Source organism: Pleurodeles waltl, chromosome 1_2, assembly GCF_031143425.1.
Source record: "Pleurodeles waltl isolate 20211129_DDA chromosome 1_2, aPleWal1.hap1.20221129, whole genome shotgun sequence".
Classification (NCBI taxonomy): Eukaryota; Metazoa; Chordata; class Amphibia; order Caudata; family Salamandridae; genus Pleurodeles; species Pleurodeles waltl.
Window position 1 is genome coordinate 293950849 of NC_090437.1, and position 14933 is coordinate 293965781.

The 14933-nt window shown below is 46.2% G+C and overlaps 1 protein-coding gene across 1 annotated transcript in view; it reads left to right on the forward strand.

Annotated features, from left to right (window-relative positions):
- Positions 1-14933, forward strand: part of METAP1 (methionyl aminopeptidase 1) — a 336590-nt gene that overhangs the window by 40664 nt on the left and 280993 nt on the right. The gene's annotated exons all lie outside the window — the stretch shown is intronic.

Sequence of the window (14933 nt, forward strand, 5' to 3'; positions counted from 1 at the left end):
AGGGACAGTATAGAGGAGGTTTTCGGGGACAATATAGAGGAGGGCAATTCCCTAGAAATAGAGGAAGATTTCAAAGCCCCAAAACCACTACTACTAAACAGTGACTCACATGTCACTCACCCCCTCCACACAACACCAGTGGGGGGAAGAATAGGTCATTATTACAAAGCATGGGAGGAAATCACTACAGACACTTGGGTTCTAGCAATTATCCGACATGGTTATTGCATAGAATTTCTACAATTCCCTCCAAACATACCACCAAGAGCACAAAATTTAACAACACACCATTCCAATCTCCTGGAGATAGAAGTGCAGGCACTATTGCAAAAGAATGCAATCGAATTAGTGCCAAACACACAAATAAACACAGGAGTTTACTCACTGTACTTTCTGATACCAAAGAAGGACAAAACACTGAGACCAATCCTAGACCTCAGAGTAGTGAACACTTTCATCAAATCAGACCACTTCCACATGGTCACACTACAAGAAGTATTGCCATTGCTAAAACTACACGACTACATGGCAACTTTAGACCTCAAGGATGCTTATTTCCATATACCAATACACCCATCGCACAGGAAATACCTAAGGTTTGTATTCAAAGGAATACATTACCAATTCAAGGTACTGCCTTTCGGATTAACAACCGCATCAAGAGTCTTTACCAAATGTCTAGCGGTAGTCGCTGCACACATAAGAAGGCAGCAAATACATGTGTTCCCATATTTGGACGACTGGCTAATCAAGGCCCATTCGTTCATACAGTGCTCAAATCACACAAATCAGATCATACAAACCCTCTTCAAACTCGGGTTCACTGTCAACTTTACAAAATCCAACATTCTGCCGCGCAAGGTACAACAATACCTAGGAGCCATAATAGACACATCAAAAGGAGTGGCCACTCCAAGTCCACAAAGAATTCTAAATTTCAACACCATCATACAACGCATGTATCCAACACAAAAGATACAAGCAAAGATGGTATTACAACTCCTAGGCATGATGTCTTCATGCATAGCCATTGTCCCAAACGCAAGACTGCACATGAGGCCCTTACAACAATGCCTAGCATCACAGTGGTCTCAAGCACAGGGTCACCTTCTAGATCTGGTGTTAATAGACCGCCAAACTTACCTCTCGCTTCTGTGGTGGAACAACATAAATTTAAACAAGGGGCGGCCTTTCCAAGACCCAGTGCCACAATACGTAATAACAACAGATGCTTCCATGACAGGGTGGGGAGCACCCCTCGATCAACACAGCATACAAGGACAATGGAACGTACATCAAACAAGACTGCATATCAATCACCTAGAACTTCTAGCAGTTTTTCAAGCACTAAAAGCTTTCCAACCAATAATAGTTCACAAATACATTCTCGTCAAAACAGACAACATGACAACAATGTATTATCTAAACAAGCAGGGGGGGACGCACTCCACGCAGTTAAGCCTTCTAGCACAAAAGATTTGGCATTGGGCAATTCACAACCAAATTCGCCTAATAGCACAGTTTATACCAGGGATCCAAAATCAACTCGCAGACAATCTCTCTCGAGATCACCAACAGGTCCACGAATGGGAAATTCACCCCCAAATTCTGAACACTTATTTCAAACTCTGGGGAACACCTCAGATAGACTTGTTTGCGACAAGGGAGAACGCAAAATGCCAAAACTTCGCATCCAGATACCCACACAAACAATCCCAAGGCAATGCCCTATGGATGAACTGGTCAGGGATATTTGCTTACGCTTTTCCTCCTCTCCCTCTCCTTCCTTACCTGGTAAACAAACTCAGTCAAAGCAAACTCAAACTCATATTAATAGCACCAACTTGGGCAAGGCAACCCTGGTACACAACGCTGCTAGACCTATCAGTGGTACCCTGCATCAAATTGCCCAACAGGCCAGATCTGTTGACACAGCACAACCAAAAGATCAGACACCCAGATCCAGCATCGCTGAATCTAGCAATCTGGCTCCTGAAATCCTAGAATTCGGGCACTTACAACTTACCCAAGAATGTATGGAAGTCATAAAACAAGCCAGAAGGCCATCCACCAGGCACTGCTATGCAAGTAAATGGAAGAGGTTTGTTTGCTACTGCCATATTAATCAAATACAACCATTACACACAACTCCAGAACATGTAGTGGGTTACTTGCTTCACTTACAAAAATCTAACCTAGCTTTCTCTTCCATTAAAATACACCTTGCAGCAATATCTGCATACCTGCAGACTACCTATTCAACTTCCCTATATAAGATACCAGTCATTAAAGCATTCATGGAGGGCCTTAGGAGAATTATACCACCAAGAACACTACCTGTTCCTTCATGGAACCTAAATGTTGTCCTAACTAGACTTATGGGTCCACCTTTTGAACCCATGCACTCCTGCGACATACAGTTCCTAACCTGGAAGGTGGCATTTCTCATCGCCATTACTTCCCTAAGAAGAGTAAGCGAGATTCAGGCGTTTACAATACAGGAACCTTTTATACAACTACACAAAAATAAAGTCGTCCTACGGACCAATCCTAAATTTTTGCCAAAGGTTATTTCACCGTTCCATCTAAATCAAACAGTAGAACTTCCAGTGTTCTTTCCACAGCCAGATACCGTAGCTGAAAGGGCACTACATACATTAGATGTCAAAAGAGCATTGATGTATTACATTGACAGAACAAAAAACATCAGAAAGACTAAACAACTCTTTATTGCATTTCAAAAACCTCATGCAGGAAACCCAATTTCAAAACAAGGTATAGCCAGATGGATAGTTAAATGCATCCAAATCTGCTACCTTAAAGCTAAACGACAGCTGCCCATTACACCAAGGGCACACTCAACCAGAAAGAAAGGTGCTACCATGGCCTTTCTAGGAAACATCCCAATGCAAGAAATATGTAAGGCAGCCACATGGTCTACGCCTCACACATTCACCAAGCACTACTGTGTAGACGTGTTATCCGCACAACAAGCCACAGTAGGTCAAGCCGTATTAAGAACATTATTTCAAACTACTTCCACTCCTACAGGCTGATCCACCGCTTTTGGGGAAATAACTGCTTACTAGTCTATGCAGAACATGCGTATCTACAGCGACAGATGCCATTGAACTGAAAATGTCACTTACCCAGTGTACATCTGTTCGTGGCATCAGTCGCAGTAGATTCGCATGTGCCCACCCGCCTCCCCGGGAGCCTGTAGCAGTTTGGAAGTTACCTTCAATTATTTATATATGTATCATCTCAACCTTAAATAGGTGCATACTTAGTCACTCCATTGCATGGGCACTATTACTACAATTCAACTCCTATCTCACCCTCTGCGGGGAAAAACAATCGAAGATGGAGTCGACGCCCATGCGCAATGGAGACAAAAGGAGGAGGCACTCGGTCCCGTGACTCGAAAGACTTCTTCGAAGAAAAACAACTTGTAACACTCCGGCCCAACACCAGATGGCGAGCTATTGCAGAACATGCGAATCTACTGCGACTGATGCCACGAACAGATGTACACTGGGTAAGTGACATTTTCATTCTGTAGAACATAATCCTAACCGTGCTGCTGAGGAGAAATGACTCACTAACCACAGAGAAAATATTTTTATGTGTCAAGTGCAAGACGTCCATTTGGGTAAGGTAAGCTAGCAAGACCCATTGGGCGTCTGTGTGAAGGCACATCTTAATTGGGTGCTATTGTCGATTTCTTGCAAAAATACCCTCTTGACTCCCGGATACCCACTTTCTTGGATCATATCCATGACCTGCTAGTGCCTCTAATTTGCAGTTGTCGAGAAAATTACACTTGCCATACATTTTAAATGTAGGAGCTGGAGTTGTGTAAAAATCTGTTAAGTTCTCTTTGATTCTAGTCCTGCTTCCCGTGTATTGGAACAATGGTAACAACTTGACCAAGATGGCACCTCGCTTTTGTACTGAAAGACTCTTCTTACTGGAAGTCATACCTTTAATACTGCCTCCTCCCCAGTCACAAAGATCCATATTTTATGCAGTTGCCACATTTGTCTTCCCGAAAGGCATAATATTTGAGAAATGTAGCTTATTTTCTGACAATTTTACAAACACCAGACAGCTAGCCCGGATGTTAAAGATATGAACTGTTACGGCTTCAAGATTGTATTGCTTTAACCTCTGGTTTTCTGAGAGCATAACATGTTTATTTAGGACTGTCTGAGGGCGGTCAGCTTGTAAAACGTGTGAAGTGATAACGTCCACCAAGATGCAGTGTAGGCCCAAGCAGAACACTGGCCTGATGAAGGTCATTATTCAGTTACCTTGAATCTTTAAAGTATTTTCGGTTATTTCCCTCTTGAACAGATTGGCATTTTACTTTAATTCAAGTCCCTTCATATCAGCTATCGTGAATTTCAGCTTAAATGTATTTGCCCACAAAAAACTGTAGGAAGTTGGCTCTGTATGCACTATTTCAAAGTAAGGAATAGTATGCACAGAGTCCAAGGGTTCCCCTTAGAGGTAAGATAGTAGCAAAAAGAGAGAATTCTAATGCTCTATTTTGTGGTAGTGTGGTCGAGCAGTAGGCTTATCAGAGGGTAGTGTTAAGCATTTGTTGTACACACACAGGCAATAAATGAGGAACACACACTCAGAGACAATTCCAGGCCAATAGGTTTTTGTATAGACAAATATATTTTCTTAGTTTATTTTAAGAACCACAGGATCAAGATTTACATGTAATACTTCAAATGAAAGGTATTGCAGGTAGGTACTTTAGGAACTTTGAATTGGCAAAATAGCATATACAGTTTTCACAGTGCAATTTTCAACAGTTCCTGGGGATAGTAAGAGTTTGTTAGTTTTTGCAGGTAAGTAAACCACCTATGGGATTCAAGTTTGGGTCCAAGGTAGCCCACCGTTGGGGGGGGTTCAGAGCAACCCCAAAGTTACCACACCAGCAGCTCAGGGCCGGTCAGGTGCAGAGGTCAAAGTGGTGCCCAAAACACATAGGCTTCAATGAAGAGAAGGGGGTGCCCCGGTTCCAGTCTGCCAGCAGGTAAGTACCCGCGTCTTCGGAGGGCAGACCAGGGGGGTTTTGTAGGGCACCGGGGGACACACAAGTCCACACAGAAAGTACACCCTCAGCTGCACGGGGGCGGCCGGGTGCAGTGTGCAAACACACGTCGGCTTCTCAATAGGTTTCAATGGGAGACCAAGGGGTCTCTTCAGCGATGCAGGCAAGGGGGGGGGCTCCTCGGGGTAGCCACTACCTGGTCAAGGGAGAGGGCCACCTGGGGGTCGCTCCTGCACTGGAGGTCGGATCCTTCAGACCCTGGGGGCTGCGGGTGCAGAGTCTTTACCAGGCGTCGGATATTAGAAGCAGGCAGTCGCGGTCAGGGGGAGCCTCGGGATTCCCTCTGCAGGCGTCGCTGTGGGGACTCAGGGGGGGCAACTCTGGCTACTCACGGTCTCGCAGTCGCCGGGGAGTCCTCCCTGAAGTGATTGTTCTCCACAAGTCGAGCTGGGTGCGTCGGGTGCAGAGTGTCAAGTCTCACGCTTCCAGCGGGAACCGCAAGTTGTTTCAAAGTTGCTTCTTTGTTTCAAAGTTGCAGTCTTTGGTGAACAGAGCCGCTGTCCTCGGGAGTTCTTGGTCCTTCTAGATGCAGGGCATTTCTCTGAGGCTTCAGAGGTCGCTGGTCCCTGGGGAGAGCGTCGCTGGAGCAGTGTCTTTAGAAGTGGGGAGACAGGCCGGTAGAGCTGGGGCCAAAGCAGTTGGTGTCTCCGTCTTCTCTGCAGGGTTTTTCAGCTTAGCAGTCCTCTTCTTCTTAGGTTGCAGGAATCTGAGTTCCTAGGTTCTGGGGAGCCCCTAAATACTGAATTTAGGGGTGTGTTTAGGTCTGGGGGGTTAGTAGCCAATGGCTACTAGCCCTGAGGGTGGCTACACCCTCTTTGTGCCTCCTCCCTGAGGGGAGGGGGCACATACCTAATCCTATTGGGGGAATCCTCCATCTGCAAGATGGAGGATTTCTAAAAGTTAGTCACCTCAGCTCAGGACACCTTGGGGCCAGTGACGACTCCTTGTTTTTCTCATTATCTCCTCCGGCCTTGCCGCCAAAAGTGGGGCTGTGGCCGGAGGGGGCGGGCAACTCCACTAGCTGGAGTGCCCTGTGGTGCTGTAACAAAGGGGGTGAGCCTTTGAGGCTCACAAAGGCTCACCCCCAGGTGTTACAGTTCCTGCAAGGGGGAGGTGTGAAGCACCTCCACCCAGTACAGGCTTTGTTACTAGCCACAGAGTGACAAAGGCACTCTCCCTATGTGGCCAGCAACATGTCTGGTGTGTGGCAGGCTGTTAAAAACCAGTCAGCCTACACGGGTAGTCGGTTAAGGTTTCAGGGGGCACCTCTAAGGTGCCCTCTGGGGTGTATGTGACAATAAAATGTACACTGGCATCAGTGTGCATTTATTGTGCTGAGAAGTTTGATACCAAACTTCACAGTTTTCAGTGTAGCCATTATGGTGCTGTGGAGTTCGTGCATGACAGACTCCCAGACCATATACTCTTATGGCTACCCTGCACTTACAATGTCTAAGGTTTTGCTTAGACACTGTAGGGGCACAGTGCTCATGCACTGGTGCCCTCACCTATGGTATAGTGCACCCTGCCTTAGGGCTGTAAGGCCTGCTAGAGGAGTGACTTATCTATACCTGTAGGCAGTGTGGGGTTGGCATGGCACCCTGAGGGGAGTGCCATGTCGACTTACTCGTTTTGTCCTCACCAGTACACACAAGCTGGTAAGCAGTGTGTCCGTGCTGAGTGAGGGGTCCCCAGGGTGGCATAAGACATGCTGCGTCCCTTAGAGACCTTCCCTGGCATCAGGGCCCTTGGTACCAGGGGTACCAGTTACAAGGACTTCCCTGGATGCCAGGGTGTGCCAATTGTGGAAACAAAAGTATCTGGTTAGGGAAAGAACACTGGTGCTGGGGCCTGGTTAGCAGGCCTCCGCACACTTTCAAATCAAAACTTAGCATCAGCAAAGGCAAAAAGTCAGGGGGTAACCATGCCAAGGAGGCATTTCCTTACAACAACCGTTTCTAAAACTTTGCAATTTGTCTCCATTTGCAGCGTTGTCATTCGTGTAACCTCAGTTGTTTTTTTTTAATGTTATTAAAGTGGTGGCCCTGAAAGTTGTGTTTTTGACATGCTATCACTTCTTACTGAAGAGAATATACTGTAATTGGTTTCTTGTTCTGGACCCTACACACTATTCAACATGCAAGGGTTTTCCTTAACAGACCCTAGGTCCTGTTGGGTTTCCGTGTTGATCAGGAGATTATGCTGTCTTTGTATTTATCCTCCATACCAACAACGTTTACTGCCCTCTGCAACCATTGAATGTGATTCTTTTTTCTACAGGACTAAAGATGTTTAATCCTCTGACATGATAGCTCTTCCATTCTAGGAAATCTTTCTACAAGGTTTTGGTTGTCTCTTTGAAGTTCTCTTGCATTTTTGAATGCTACAAGATTGCTGGAACCGCCCTTCCAAAGGGGGTCTGTGTACATGAAGTGAGAGAGCCAAGACTGGTTCTCACCTTTTTAGCATCATGTTCTGTCGAGGTAGTTGCCTGGACAAGGCCACATGAAATAGAAACATTAATGTATGGGTGTCCACTTGGAAGCTGATGCTTAATTTGGCCAGGCTGCCTAAGCGCCCTTTTTGCATCCTGATCTTCAATTTTTCCATGAATGAAGGAAATGGGGGACTACTTAGCCTTCATCTGATGGATTTCAATGACTTGTGCATAGTGGCCTGTAGACTGTTAAGTAATTACTATGATTGTGGGGAAGTTATGCAACTACGTCCTGTGTAAGAGTCATTGGAGATGTTACAAACGCTCTTGCATTTTTACTTATACATGCAAATTTTGAAGCACAAACTTGCTAATGTCACAAATTAAGAACTTTCAATAAGTAACAAAGCAAAGGATCAGTAATCCGTTGATGCTTCTTCGCAAAGGTAGCCACGGACAGGTTGATAGAGAGCAGAAATTCAGCTAGTTAGTGCACCAAAATAGCAGCACCTTAACTGTACAGTGTGCTCATGCAATGCAAATAGCCCACCACAGTTAGTGGTCATAATGGGCAGGTAGCCAGAAACAAGTGTGCTGTTCTTCACTTACTAATGTTTTCTTTGGATAGTAGTGAGACTTCTTTTGCTCTGCTTTCGGGTGAAGAGGACAGATATTTTAAGAATACATTTCACACATCATACTACCTGCTGCAACTGCAAAAAACACCACTCGACCATGTTGCAGTGGTATCCTGGAAACCAGGTCGATGACAGACCCAATTGCTATTGTGAAGCTGTTCCAGTGGCATAATGTACACCATATAACATAAAGCAGGAATGTGATTGTAGAAACACCACTAACGGCGGACCCACTGTGATCCTCTGAATTTACTCCAATTCATGCAGCTGTTGCATTTTGCACAAAATGACTTGATCAACCAAAAATTAAGGTATAAAGTTCAGTGACCATGCAAGCTTAAATTGCTGAGTCCCTCGTACTCTTTTTGGCATCCTGCATTGCTATTGGCTCCTCTCGTGTTGCACTCCTGCTGCTGCTGGCCCCGCCCCCCCTTTTTGTGCAGTTTTTGCCCTGCTCCCGCCTCCCAGCTGTCCTCTCCCATCCCCCCCCCCCACTTGATGGCTGGCACTAAGGGAAGCCTGTCGGCGCCTGGACCGCGCGCAGTGCCAAAACTCTAGTACTCACACCCCAACCCCATATCGCCCCCCCCCCCCTGCTGCTACACCCGTCTCCACTACAATGCCACCGCCCTCCATGCACTCAACACCGACCGCTCTTCCACCTGCCATCAAGCAACCCCACAGCTCACCCGCGGACCCTTCTCTTGCCGGAACTGCACCTGCACCTTCACCAGCCTCCACGCCAACGACCCAAGGCAAGATGTAACTATCTCAGATGCATCCTACTCCATACCCGCTCCGTCCACAACACGCCGTCAAACTTTGGAATCTACTCAACAGCCTCCCAGACGTCGCCTTCCTGACTGAGACCTGGATGAACCCCTCCTCAGCGCCCGACATCGCCATAGCCATCCCAGATGGCTACAAGATCACCCGCATGGACTGTACGAACAGACCATGAGGAGGCATCATCATTGTCCACAAGAATACCCTCAGAATCATGACCAGCACTGATGACCCCCTCAGCACTGCCGAACACCTGCACTTCCACATCTACACCGACCCAAACACCACCCTTCGAGGGACCCTCGTTTACAGACCCCTCAAGCCCCCCACAGCAGTTTTAGCGACTCCATCACCGACGTCATCAGCACGCACGTTCTCGCATCCACAGACTACATACTCCTCGGGGACTCGGACTTCCAACAACAACAACTCTACCACCCTGCTAGACAACCTCGGCCTCAAGCAGCTCGTCACAACACCCACCCACTCTGCAGGACACACGCTTGACCCCATTTTCTTTGCAAGCAAACACGTTTCCTTCAGTCACACCACTGAACTCCACTGGACCGACCACTGCTGCATCAACTTCTCCTTCGAGAAACCCACAACACACCATCACCTGCAATGGATTCACCACCGCAGATGGAACAAGGTCACGGAAGACAAACTGATCACTACCCTCTCCCAGAAGAACCTATCGACACCACTGACACAGTAGCCCGCAACCTCCGACAATGGATTGACGACTGTGCCAACACTCTCACCCCGATCAAGAAACCTTCTAACAGACGCACCAAAAGAAAGGCCTTCTGGTTCACCGCCGACCTTCAGGAATCCAAGCAAACGTGAAGACTCGAAAAGAAGTCGCACCAAGATCAGACACCGGACAACCACAAAGCCTTCAAGAACGCCTTCCGCAGACAACACCAACGTATCTGAACCACCAAGAAAACTGCCTTCAAAGAATGCATCGACAACCACGCACCCTGCTACAAGGAGCTCTTCAACATTGTGAAGGAGCTCTCCAACCCCGGCTCCAACGTCCACACTATCACAAGACCTCTAGGACTCCCTAGCCACCACCTTCTGCCGCAAGATCGCAGACATCCATGACCGCTTCAGTACTCAGAAACCCCCGGCAACCACAGATACCACAGACTCACCATCCACCAGCCTCCTACTCTTCTGGACTCACAACAACGACGCCATTGAAATCATGAATACCATCCACTCCAGCTCACCATCTGAACCCTGCCCTCACCACATCTTCAACAGAGCAAGCCCCGTCATCGCACCCCAACTCCGGAAGATCATCAACAGTTCCTTCAAGACAGCCACCTTCCCAGAGAGCTGGAAACACGCCAACATCAACGACCTCCTCAAGAAACCCAAGGCAGACCCAAAGGACCTCAAGAACTTCCGGCCCATCTCCCTGCTCCCCTTCCCGGCAAAAGTCATAGAGCAAATTGTCAACAAACAGCTGACCCGTTTCCTCGAGGAGAACACTCTGGACCCATCCCAATCCAGATTCCACAGCAACCACAGTACCAAAACCACCCTCATCGCCGCCACAGATGACCATCAGGAACATACTTGACAACGCAAAGCCGTGTCCCTCATCCTCCTGGACCCCTCAGCCCCGTTCAACACCGTCTGCCACCACACCCTATGCACATGCCTCAACTAATCCGCAACAGACCCCTGGACTGGATCACCTCCTTCTTCACCGGCAGCACTCAGAGAGTCCGGCTTCCTTCATTCTGCTCTGAAGCCACCAGAATCATCTGCGGCATACCCCAGGGATCGTCCCTCAGCCCGACCCTCTTTAACGTCTACATGGCTCTGCTTGCTAACATCGCCCGATCGCACCACCTCAACATTGTCTCATACGCCGATGACACCCACCTGATCCTCTCCCTCACCAAGGACCCCGCCATCGCCAAGACCACCCTCCACGAATGAATTAAGGCCATCACGAATGGATGAAGAACAGCTGCCTGAAACTGAATTCCGACAAGACTGAGGTCCTCATCTTCGGCTCCACCCCCTCCGCATAGGACGACTCCTAACGGCCTGCCACACTGGGAACTGCCCCGACACCCACCGACCACGCTCGCAACCTGGGATTCATCCTGGACTCCTCACTATCAATGACCCAGCAAGTCAATGCCATATCCTCCTCCTGCTTCAACACCCTCTGCAATGCTTCGTAAGATCGACAAATGGATCCCCACTAAAACAAGAAGGACGGTCACCCAAGCCCTCGTAAGCAGCAAATTGGACTACGGCAATGCCCTCTATGCAGGAACAATGGCCAAGCTCCAGAAAAGACTGCAACGTATACAGAATGCCTCTGCACGCCTCATCCTGGACATCCCCCGCCACTGCCACATCACAGCCCACCTCGGAGACCTACACTGGCTCCCTGTCGACAAGAGAATCACGTTCAAACTCCTCACCCACGCTAACAAGGCACTGCACAACACAGGACCAGAATACCTGAACAGACGGCTCTCCTTCTACACCCCGACCCAACAGCTTTGCTCTGCCGACCTTGCCCTCGCCACCGTCCGATGCATCCAGAGAACGACCGCCGGGGGCAGATCATTCTCCCACCTTGCCGCCAAGACGTGGAACACTCTTTCCACCCACCTGCGGCAGACACAGGACCTACTTACCATCAGGAGACATCTCAAGACATGGCTGTTTGAGCAATAGCAGTGCCCCCTCACCTCAGCGCCTTGAGACCCTCACGGGTGAGTAGTGCACTTTACAAATACTCTAAATGGTTGATTTAAAGGCTTTGCCAATGTTTTATTTTTATTTTTTGGCACTCATATTAAAGTATTGCTACATTTATTCAGTACTCTGATGCATTTGATTAAGGATGTTTTTGAAACTTATATTTTCCGGGTGCTGTATGGCAGAGTCGAGCTTTTCCTACTATTTTTAACCTTGAAATTTGAGTCCAGTCCTTTCTTATTTATATTGCATGACTTTATCTGATGTTACAATATTTTGTTCAGAACTTAGTTACTTCCACTTCACAGCAACAGTCCGTGATTTTGTACTAGTTTTCTTACCTTTTTTAGGTCTGTGATTTAACAGCACAGCTGTCAAACTGTCATGGCCAACAAAACATGGAGAGTAAGTTTTGGGTCGTCCCCTTTCAGCCACTGGCTTTAATCATCCAGCCTTTTCAGCTATTGGTGTGATATTTTGTCAGTCACATAATGGCTCTGCCAAGTAGAGTATTTATCTCATTCCTAATGTTAGTGCCTGGTTACTCGTGGCCTGGGAGGATATACCCAGGAGCATGCCATGCTTCTCAGGGAATTATTACATCCAGATATTTCTTATTTGTGGGATAACTTTGGTGATGCTTTTGAGCAGTGTGTTGAGATAGACATGCAATCTTGAATGGGCATGTGGTTTCCAAGGGGAGCTAAGTGAGAGCTCGTAGGCATGGTCGCAGCTGCATGAGATGGAGTGTAGATTGGCAGCAATGTGCAGTGCAACCTTTAAACATGGTTGCCTGATTTAGTTATTTACTTATTTATGTAGGGTGCACCATATCAGAACATATTTTATAGTTGATCCTTGAAAGGACCAGTGACTGCTGGACCGCTGTTTTCAGAGAGAATTATTTGCTTTTGAGCAGTGTTGGTGATGGCCTTTTCGTTAAGGTCAAAATGTAGTTTGTCAAGGGGTGAAATGAAAGGATTGAGCATTATTATTCACAATATTTGAGTATAATATAGAAGAGGGCATTTTTATGCCCATTTTTAAGGTGTGAGAGTTTGAAGAAGTTTGTATAATTCAGTTTTTGCAGCGTTTGGACTGACTTAACATTGAACCGTCAAGAGCTATGCTTCTGCTAAGCAGTTAGCAAGATTGGATATAATTCAGTAGAGGAACCATTAGCCAAGGTTTCTTATTAAGTTACCAAACCGTTCCAAGTATTTATTAAGAGACAGCATGATCAGTATAGATACCCGAGGAGCTCCAAAAGAGTGATTTGAAAGCAACAAAAATGACATTAGGATTTGTTGTTCTGCAGGAAAAGGAGGTAAACTGATAATGCTATGTACCTAGTAATAGAAAGTGATTGACAGATGTTAATTATGCATAGTGATGTATATTATGGGAAATTTAGATTAGCTGAAGGACAACTAGAAAGCCAGCATGTTCCTCATGTACTATTAAGTCCTCTTCATTCCCTTTATGGTATCTGGCTTTATACGGTTTCCACTTCTAAAGCCTGGGTGTAAATTAGCTAGGCGAACGTTTACAGAAGGTAAAGCTCAGTTAGATAGCCATCTGCTTTTTTTTTTTTTTTTTTCTCAAAAGTGTACAATAGTGATTGATCTGAATATGCAGGTCTTTTGGGTAAGGATTTTGTTTTCTTTGATTGTTTTTACATATATTTTTATGGCTGCACATTGGGCTTATGAGATGTATTTCAGTCATAAGTGAGATTGATATTTGATCACCTCTTTGGCGTGGTGGACTGGAATCAGATGAGTAGTGTAACTGAAAGGATTTGTGGTACACGCAGAAGCGGGCAGTTTTGAGTCTGACGAAGAGGAGTCGAAGTATTTGGGACTTGCAGTGGTGGATTACATTAAAGACCCACTAATTATCCGGTACATTAGCGATCCCATAGGTGTGGGTGCCAAGTCATAGCTTATGCTATTTGAATAGCACCTTTATAGCGCAGCTTTTAGCAGTCACCTGAGTTTCCTGTGTATTTGTTTGCAGGGCAACTTGAGTCATATTTAGAGATCGCTTAAGTGCATCAGAATCTTCCTGAAATTGAAAAGACGCAAATATGTTGCAAATGACTTGAGGCAAATTATTAAAAACACTCAAAAGTTTCACAAGTTTTCTTGTAGAGTAGTGATTAACATCTACCTCATAAAAAAAACCTTGCACTCCGACTTGATACATTGATGTGAGAATAATGCACATTTCACTTTTCAAGGTGTGATCATGTTGTGAAGGATAAGAGCATAGGATAGTTTTCTTGTGGTGATCTCGCTGACAACCATATCGTGATTTTCTTGTCAGTGAATTTTGTGCTAAATTAAACCCTAAAAGGTACTTTGAATCTGTTGCTTAAAGGTGACTCTTTGGGGTTGCTTAATTGGTCCAACTTCCCAGTTTAATGTCTTCGGCACATAGTGTTCAAAATAAATTCGATTAATCCCATATTTGACAAAGGGAATAATGGCACCGTGATTTATAGGAGTGCAGTGTTCGAGACCTAATTTTACTATAATTGCTTTGTAGCAGTGCAAGGGAGATTAAGTTGCACCAACCTCCCTTTTTAGGTTGAGCCTCTAGACAGCACTTGAATAGTATCTTGCAAGGCATATTGTGGCTTACCAATTATGTAGAGGGCTTTGGAGCCTGCCCACTGCTTAGCATTAGTTAGGTTTTCTTGTTCCTCTTTTGCTATGCTCCTATTTGTGTCCCTGCTTGTCAATTTTTGCGTTTATCCCTCGCAATGAGTATTGCCTCTTTACTGTCTCTTTGGTTGGCTGCTTTCAGTGCTTGCCTTTCAAGCATTACTTTTTTAGTGTCGAGCCTGCGTATCGCTTGCGAGACGCTGTAGTAGTTAGAAAGGGGCTCATGCCTTATCCGGTGGTTAGCCCTCCTCGAGCGCAGCGACCAACTACTGAAAACATACGAGGCTCTATGTTTTCCGTCCGGTTTGTGGACTACTTTTTCTCTTTGTTTCGCAGCACGATCTCGCTAGTTTTAGTGAGGCAAGAAAAGTCTGGTTGGGAGTTTACAACTACTAAGAGCTCTAACTCTGAGAAATGCGAGACCCTTTGCATTGCAAATGCTTGTTCTTTTTTGTGAAGCACTCAAGAGGATCCATCGAACTGTTGTCACCTGAGTGCTTCCTTCTTCCGGTTGCCTCTGTGCATCATTTGTG